This window comes from Canis lupus, chromosome 38 (genome assembly GCF_048164855.1).
Source record: "Canis lupus baileyi chromosome 38, mCanLup2.hap1, whole genome shotgun sequence".
NCBI classification, from domain to species: Eukaryota; Metazoa; Chordata; class Mammalia; order Carnivora; family Canidae; genus Canis; species Canis lupus.
In genome coordinates, this window is record NC_132875.1 from 14,601,823 (window position 1) to 14,611,287 (window position 9,465).

At 32.6% G+C, this 9,465-nt stretch overlaps 1 pseudogene; it reads right to left on the bottom strand.

The window, feature by feature from the left end:
* Nucleotides 1-1,031: 1,031 nt before the first annotated feature.
* On the bottom strand, nucleotides 1,032-7,667 carry LOC140626766 (lipid scramblase CLPTM1L pseudogene; annotated as a pseudogene).
* Nucleotides 7,668-9,465: the final 1,798 nt, after the last annotated feature.

Sequence of the window (9,465 nt, forward strand, 5' to 3'; positions counted from 1 at the left end):
CTGAATTAAAACGTTTTTTTTTAAAAAATACATTCTAGATACTAGTCTCTTATAGGATATACAATTAGCATATGTTTTCTCCATTTGTGTGGGTGGTCTTTTCACTTTCATTATGATCCTTTGAAACACAAACCAAAAGGCTAAAAATAATTTGAATCAAGTCCAATTTATCCATCATTTTCACATCCAGATGAAATTTACTTTAAAATGGAAAATCACTTTAATACAATAAACTGTAGAACAATTTAAAAATTTAAATAAAAAGGAAAAAGGCATTTGATCCCAGGGAATCCAAATGGGATAAATTTACATAGGCATTTGAAATTCACATAAGGAATAATTAAAAACAACAGCATTGTCCTTCCTGTGTCTGATAGATAGATGTGCTCCCCACCTGTGCTCCAGGTATCTGCTCTGGAGAAACACTGTAGTAAGGATGCAGCCTACAGCCCAACACTGGACATTCCTGCAGAGAACTGCCATATGAAAAGGGTGACCTCAAACAGTCAATACCTTAGTGACCCAGGCAGATGTTTAAATGTTGTCAAGGGGAGGTGCAAACAGTTCTTTCAAGATGCAGCATAAAGGTAAATAAAGAGATCCTATGAGAAACATTCAAGAGATTTGGGAATCTAAAATTATACCAAACTTCCAAACGTACTGAATCTAAGCTTTGTTCAGATGGCAGCCAACTGTAGAGCGGCTCCTCTAAAGTGATAGAGCATTTAGTTTGTATGGGGTTTCCACTTGGGTTTTTCCTCATAAAACTTCTCAAATATGCTCACGCTGCTTTTATCCACAGGTTAATGCCATCTTTGGTAAAGCTAAACACTACATGATCCCTAAAACATGCCAGCCAGTGTGATGTTGGCATGGTGATGGTAAAAGCTAAGACATAGTCAATGAGTGTATTGCGCTTTGTAGATAAAGGTCTTCTAAGGTAGACTTAAAACTGACTTTATCTTCTAATTCACAAAGCTGAGGTAACAGAGAAAAAGGCAAAAGCATATTCCATCAGTTGACAAAGCTGATTAACCAGGAAAACCAACTTTCCCTAGTTCAGTTGCTAATCCAATGCCTATTGGGATAAGGACTAGTAAATTCATCTTCTCATCCAGAAAAACAAGTAATATAACTACTGTGCAGCAGCTGACCCAAATCACTACTTTGGTGGATATTCCAATCATGCTCTTGTTTTTCCTTCAGAAACTGATGTCATTTTTTAAATGCCAGGAAATCAAAAAGGAGATGAAATGCAGTAATGAAGAGGGCTAAAGTTGGTGTCTGTAAACATTCCTTTCACCTCCTCAGCAACTATCTTTGAAAACCCAAACTCCTTCAAGGAGAACAAGGACTCTTGCTCATGAATCCAGAAGACTATTCTCCCCAGTGAGATCCAGTGTCTGTAGGACATTGTGAAAGGTAACCCAATAGTAGAATGATTTAAGAATTTATGATCATTAAATCCTCCACTTGATCTGAACTATGAACAGAATAGAGAAGTAACATACATTATTTTTCTAAATGAATTACCTTTACCTATCTATGCACATGAGCAGGAAGAGAGGACCCATCAAAAACAATATCATCTGCCTCCACATTTAGTATTATTCTTGGCCTTTAGTGAAAAATGGGCTCATTCAAGGCATATATCCATGTCTTTTCAGTTTTCACTTACTGTGAAAACTAGCAGATTCCTTGAGAGAAGATTGATTTCTTTGGGTTTTGTGAGTATGTAGGAGATAAGAGGATTTATAAAGTGCACTTGTTTCTTATTACACCAAATGAATTTCCAGTATGATAGAGAAAAAAAGGTAGCTATATAGCATCCCATTATTTCTTGTTTTCCTTCGTTCAGAAACATTAACTATCCTATTATGTTTGGACTCCTCATTGAAGTCTTCCATATTTAATACCAAATAGATGTTTTTCTCAGCACCAAGGTTGAACCTTGTCATGGTATATACACTCAGTTGAAATTTGAGCCTCCTGGTCAGGTAGAGTTAGATGCAGTTCTGTTGTAGGCACATGGGAGGCTATAGACATGGCCATCTGTGAGGAACACACTGCTGCGACATGAAGGAATTTCTTGTGTACAAGATCCGTCTGTGGATAGAGACAGTTTTCCTCTTTTCCAATCTGGATGCTTTCCACACTCCCACCCCCACACCCTTTTCCTACTTTCTCTAGCTAGAATCTCCAGGGCAATAGAATAGAGGCAATGGGACTGGACTTCCTTGTCTTCTTGATCATAAAGGAACCATAGCTAGTCTTAATTAAGTCTAATGTTAGCTGTGAGTTTTCAAGTTTAGAAAGTTTTTTTCTCCTTCCTGTTTTGTGGAGTGCTTTCATCATGAAGGTGTGCTAGTTGTTTGGGCTTCTTTTATTTTTTTTTTATTTGTTTTATTTTGTTTTTCAAATAATTTGCTATATGTATTGAGATGATCTTTGCAAGTTTGTTTTTATTTTTATCAATATGAGTAGTGTTGCATTAATTGATTTTTTTAAAGATTTTATTTATTTATTCATGAAAGACGCACGGAGAAAGAGAGAGAGAGAGGCAGAGACACAGGCAGAGGGAGAAGCAGAGGGAGAAGCAGGCTCCATGCAGGGAGCCTGATGTGGGACTGGATCCCAGGTCTCCAGGATCAGGCCCTAAACTGAAGGTGGCACTAAACCACTGAGCCACCTGGGCTGCCTGCATTGATTTTTGGATATGAAACAAGCCTTCCATCCCTGGGGACAATTCCACTTGGTTACAGTATATAATTTGTTATATGTTGCCATAATCAGTTTGCTAGTATGTCGTTGAAGATTTTGCATTCATATTCATAAGAGATATTGGTACATAAATTCTTTCCTTGTAATTTTTTTGTCTGGTTTGGATATAATACTGGCCTCATAAGATAAATTGAGAAGTATTCCCTCCTCTTCTATTTTGTGGAAGTTTGTAAAGAATTGGTATTCTTTGAACATGTGGAAAATTCAAGAGTGAAGTCATCTGGGGTGGTCTTTTCTTGCTGTTTTTTTTTTTTTTAATTGAGCAAATGTTGGCACCTGATATAGTTCTAGTCACATTATCTATTTCATCTTGAGTCAGTTTGGGTACTTTATGTCATTCTAGGAATTTGCTCATTTTACCCCAGTTATCTGATTTGGTGGCAAACAATTGTCATAGTATGGCTTTACAATACTTCTTATTTCTATAAAATTAGTAGCAATGTTCCCTCTTTAATTTCCGATTCTAGCCATTTGAGTCTTCTTTCTTTTTCCTTTGATCAGGCTAGTTAATAGTTTGTCAATTTTATTGACTTTTTAAAGAATCATCTTTGGATTTTATTGATTTTCTTTATTGTTTTCCTATTCATTAATTTTTGCTTTAATTTTTCTTCTTTTTTTTTCCTTGCTTTAGGTTTAGCTTGCTCTTCTTTCCCTAGATTGTTAGATTGTAAGGTTATTGATCTAAGATTTTTTTCTTTTTTTCTTAATATAGGGCTTTACAGCTGTAATTTTTTTCCTAAGCATTGCTTTACCTGCATCCCATAGGTTTTCATACATTATACTTTATATTCATCTAAATAAGTTTCATAAGTTTCTATACGTTATATTCCATTCATCTGAAATTGTTTTCTGATTTCCCTTTTGATTTTTTCTTTGACCCAGTGGTTACTTAGACATGTGTTTTTAAATTTCACATGGTTTTAAGTTTCCTGAAATGTCAACTGCTGTTGATTTCTGATTTAATTCTATTGTTTTAAGATAACATATTTGATATTATTTTTATTTTTTCAAATTAATTGAAATTTCTTAAGTGCATGTTCTAACCTAGAGAAGATTCTGTACATTCTTGAAAAGAAAGAATATTCTATTGTTGTTAGGTCATGTGTTCTATAGCTTTCTGTTAATTCCAGGTAGCTCATCGTATTGTTCAAGACTTTTATTTCCTTGTAGAGCTTTGGTCTATTGTTCTATCCATTAATGAAGGTGGATATTATGGGTTAAATTGTGTCACCTTAAAAAGAAAATATTGTTATCTTAACCCCCAGAAACTGTGAATGTAATCATATTTGAAAACAGGGTTTTGCATGTTGGACTTCTACTCTCCAGAATCTTGACATGCTGGATTTCTATTTTATCATTCACCTGGTTTGGGGCATGTTTCTTATGGCAGCCCTAGGAAATTAATACATTAAAGCATTGAAAACTCCAGTGATTATTGTTAAATAGTCCATTTTTTTCTTCATTGGGTTATTTTTGCTTCATGTATTTTGATGCTCTGTTATAGGTTAGTATTTTTATAATTATTATATACTCCATATGAATTAACCTTTTATTGTTATAAATTATCTATTATCTCTAGTAACATTTTTTTTCTTTTAACATCTACATCACCTGTTCTTCATATAGTCATTGCAGCTTTCTTGTGGTTGATATTTCACTAATGAAATTAAAATGTTAAATTAGAAAATATTCACTCAATGCAAAAGAAAGCAGTAAAAAATAGAAGAATATAAAAGATGTGAGATATAGAGTAAACAAAATGTTAAACGAGAGATACTACATTCAATGACTATTTTTGAAATATTTAAAATTAAGAAGTCTCACCTCAAAATTCTGAAAGATTTTGTACACTACTCCAATTATTCCTGAAGGTGTTTGGTAGAGTGTTTGGTAGATGGTTCCCTAGAATTCTCTAGTGAAATCATCTGGACCTAGAGTTTCTTTGAGCAATGTTTTTTAATTACAAAATTAATTTCTTTGTTAGATTGTGGAATATTAAGCTATCTACTAATTATATTAACTCAGTAAGATTTAGTACTTTGTGTCTTTTAAAGAATTTTTCTAATTCATCTAAGTTGTTGACTATCAGAATGAAGTTTGTTCATAATATTCCACAACAAAGCTTTTTAATTTTTGTTGTTGCTGTTTTGTTTGTTTGTTTTAGATGGTTTTAGTCTGTTTTAGGGGGTCGCAGAGAGGTAGAGGGAGAGAGAGACTTTCAAGCAGGTTCCACACCCAGCTTGATCCCACAATCCTGAAAAGACCAGAGCTAAAATCAAGAGTCAGATGCTTAATCAACTGAGTGACCCAGGATCCCCAAAACTTTTAATATTTATAAACTGTGTATCGATGCTCCATCTCTCATTTGTGATACTGTTGTGTCTTTGCTCTTTTGTCTTGCTCAATGTGCTTGGAAATTTAACAGTTTTATTTTTTTTTTAAGATTTTCTTTATTTATTTGAGATAGTGTGAGAGAGTGAGCATGCGCAGGAGGTGTGGTGCACAGAGAGAGGGAGAAATAGAATTTCCACTAGCAAGGAGCCTAATGCGGAGCTCCATCCCAGGACCCTGAGATCATAACCTGAGCGAAGGCACATGCTTAACCGACTGAGACACCCAGGTGGCCCAATAATGTTATTGTCTTAAAGAACCAGCTTTTGGTTTCACTGATATGTCTATTATCAATCCTTTTTCTGTACCATTGCTTTCCTCTTCCTCTCCGATATATATATTTTTTTCTTTTTTCCTTTCTTTTCCCTTAATTTACTGTTCTTTTCCTATTATCTAAAGATAGAAACTAGGGTGATTGATTTGAGAACTTTCTTCATTTTTTATCTATGTATTTAGTGACTATAAAATTTTTCTGTAAGGCCTACTTTAGCTGAAACCCAATAAATTTGGATAAAATGTTGGCTGTTTCTGTTGAAGAATCATTATTAAGAAAAGCTTTAGAAGTTGTCTCACAATATATTTTTCCCTGACAATTCTTACTAATGCTACTTTATATCCAATGAAATTCTATCACACATATTTATTGAATACTTCTCTCTAGTACTTAATCACACACAACTGTATGTATGCATTTTAATGTTTCTTAGGCATATAACTTTTATATTTGACAAACTTTTAACTATTTAAAAGTAGAGATTTTAGTTTCTTTCTTTGAGGTTATAGTTTGTTGTTTTTTAATGTGTCTATAAAACATCTAATTCATGGTATGAAAGAAAATTGGTTAAATTGAATTGATTTTAATTAATTTGAATTGAAACGTGGTCTGAATTTGCAGTGAAAGAAAACATATTTAGGAAAAAATAATGAAAACAACCAGGATATTTTTTTATAGATAAGAAAAAAGTTTTTATTTTCTTCACCACAGTCAAGAGTGAATCTAGCAATCTGTTTCCTTCAAAAGGAACACATTGTTTTGAAATTTTTATCAAACTGAGGTAAGAAGGCAAAGCTAAGAAATTGACTGGAGAATCTATATAAAACTATGAAAGCCTGATGTTTACCATGCAGATCTTAATTTAAATCATTTTGGTCTACATAATATATATTGTATCAATTAGTATTCACTTCCGTTTTACCTTGTCATCATCTGTTGTTGTTGCCTTAAAGTTTCTACTCTTTGTTAAACAGTTTCCCAACAGAATTTCAAAAAGCAAATCAAATATGAGGGTAATGTTCCAATCATCAAAAATATAGCTAGCCTCAGTAGTATGCAATTATTTCCTATAATTCACTATTGTGAATCAAGCTGTATGAATTTTATAGTGCTTTATATGTTTTTAAAACTCACAGGGTATGTGTAGAAACTACAGAAAATTTAAAAAGTGCATTTCTGGGTTTTAGCTATTGCTGTCAAATATGGGGGAAAAAATCCACTAAGTAAATGCATTCCTGGTACAACTACAAATCCCTTGGGAAATGTTTTAAAAAAATGATTTAAAAATGTACAATACTGGAAATATTTGAACATTGCTAAACTAATATAGATTCAACAATGACCTAAAATGATGGAATTTTCTGGCTTTTTCAAATATAGAGAATATCACTTTTTCTTGTTCTATATAGTAGCATGCTATTGATTTTTTAGAAGCAAGATATTACTAGATGTCATGTGAGCTTGTTCTTATAAATACTCATGTTTTAGAAATTCGAATGTGGTATTATTACTGTTAAAATTGGTGTGTAAATAAATAATTGCATTTAACAGATTTAAAAAATAAGAGGACATTTAAAGATTGTGACTAAGGAACATTTCAACTATTTTTAGCTCTACAGTGTTCACTGACATTCTTAGTGTTAACAGTTCTTGCAGCCACTTACATTCCAAATGTTCTCCATTGCTTTTCTCTTGCCCTGCAGTAAAAAGAAACCATAGACAATAAACAAGAAACAAGTTTAAATCATGATGTTTGTGGCATTTGGATCAATAACTAACACTCTTAAGATAGAAAAATCAACTTTATAAAACAGTCTTTCTAACAAGATTGTATGTTGCTCTTGAAAACATACAGCTTTTGATACATTAGGGATACAATTAATAATAACTAAAGGTTTAGTGTTTCAAAAAACCCTTACAGAATAACAATGCAATTCTATAACTTATGTATTTCAAAGGGTATCAATCAATCATGAGTTATTCCAGTAACTTTGGATGATATTGTGGCTATTTTTATTTAAGGCAGACACTACTGGTAGTGTGTTGATCCATACACCAGGATGAGTTTGAAAATGCTTATATGACTCTAGTAGCCACAGTTGTAGATCTAGGCAAAAAAAGAAAAATAGCACAAATTTTTAAAATTACATATTATATATGTATGTATGTATATATAGATATATATATAGAGAGAGATAGTAGACAATTTTTCTTGATTCATAGTTTCCTTTCTTCTCCCCATTTCATTCATATTATAATTTTATCCTTCCATTTCAATACATTTGGCAAATCGGTCCATCTCCCTTGATTTTTGCCCTAAATTAAAATTAAAAATTAAAAAGTTTCTCCTATTTCCTGTAACAAATTAAATGTAAGTAGGGGTGCTATATTATTTCTCCCAGAAATATTAAATGAACGTTATATTACTCAAATGGCATCTTAAAGACAAATCAACTGACCGATTGGTTATGAGATCTTCTCTCTTGTCTACTGGGCCAGCATCTGACTTCTTTTATTTCTTCCCTTACCTTTCTTTCTGTGTAATTTAAATATTTAGTACTATTTTGGGGGGTGAGCTGTTTGTTTCAGTTTTATACCTTTGGCTTTTTTTTTTTTTCATTCATTACATTGTATCTTAATTGTCCACATTGAAATGCTGTTCTCCAATCATTATATAAGAAAACTAACCATTTATTTTGATTTTTGATTGACATCTTTATTAATTTAAAATGTTTTATTTTCAATTTGTACTTGTCATTTGTTAGTCTTTTCCCAATGGATGATGACTTTCAAAAAACAAATTTATTGTTTGTGAAACTCCTCAGTGTCTACTACTTATGAGGAATTAAGGATGATTTGCCTTATTAGTTATTAAGGCTTTACATACAGGTATGTGTGTGTGTGTATGTGATATGTATGTTTGTGTCTAAGTACTATTTATGTATATATACATAAATGGCAAATAATACATATGGGTTTATATTTGCATGTGTGTACGTGTATGTGAGTATATATATGAGGAAGATGGCCCCACATTTCATTGAGAAAGGTGTTCAGAAACCAGATGATATAAAAATATATCTCTTCATTACATTATTAATTTACTATCCTAAGCTAGAAGAAGGAAATATAGAAAAATATCCTTGTAATCTAGGAATAAGATGATACATTTAAAGCAATTTAAATGCAAATTGATGCCAAACCATTGCAAGAGATATTAACGGATATGATTGCATCAAAGTCAGGATTTAGTTAAATGAAAGACACAATAGACACAGTTTCCAGGCAGGGGGCATATCAGGAAATGATACTGAAATATCTAAAATCATCAAGGGAATAATGTTGGAAAACTAATAAGAATAAAGTTTTATGTTGCAATTTAATGTAACAAAAATATAAAGCTGAATAAAGCCAACTGTTGGTGAGATTGTAGAAAAACTGACAATTGCAGTGCTGCTAATCTTTTTAGATTTAGGCTTTTGAACCGGTGAATAGTAGCTGTTAAAGAAAAACTGTTAGAAATGTCCAACAGAACAACTATTCTACACATTCTGTGAATCTGTTAACTCTCAGGCAAATTAAGTAATCACATTATCCCAGTTCTTCTATTCCTGAGTAGTGTGTGTGTCCCAGAAAGGTTATCCTACTGTTCTCTGGGGTCCCTGTTCAAGGATGTATTTCCATAGTTACTAGTGACATGAGGGAGTCCTCAGTAGTCTGGATTTCCATCTCTGCTAAAGTAAAATGTGGACACACATGAAAAGGAATAAATACAGCAGCAAGCATACGGACTCTACTAGAGCAGACTGTTAGGATATATAGGTAGATATTTAAGAAATAGTATCAACCCCAAATTATGCATCCACTAGTGAACTGATAAACAAAATGTGGCATGTTTGCACAATGGAACACTATACAAAAATAAAAAGGATAGAGTGCTGACACATTTAACAAAAGCCTCATGATGAGTGAACAATCCAGACACATGCAACTGCATAGTTAATGCTTCCACAGAATAT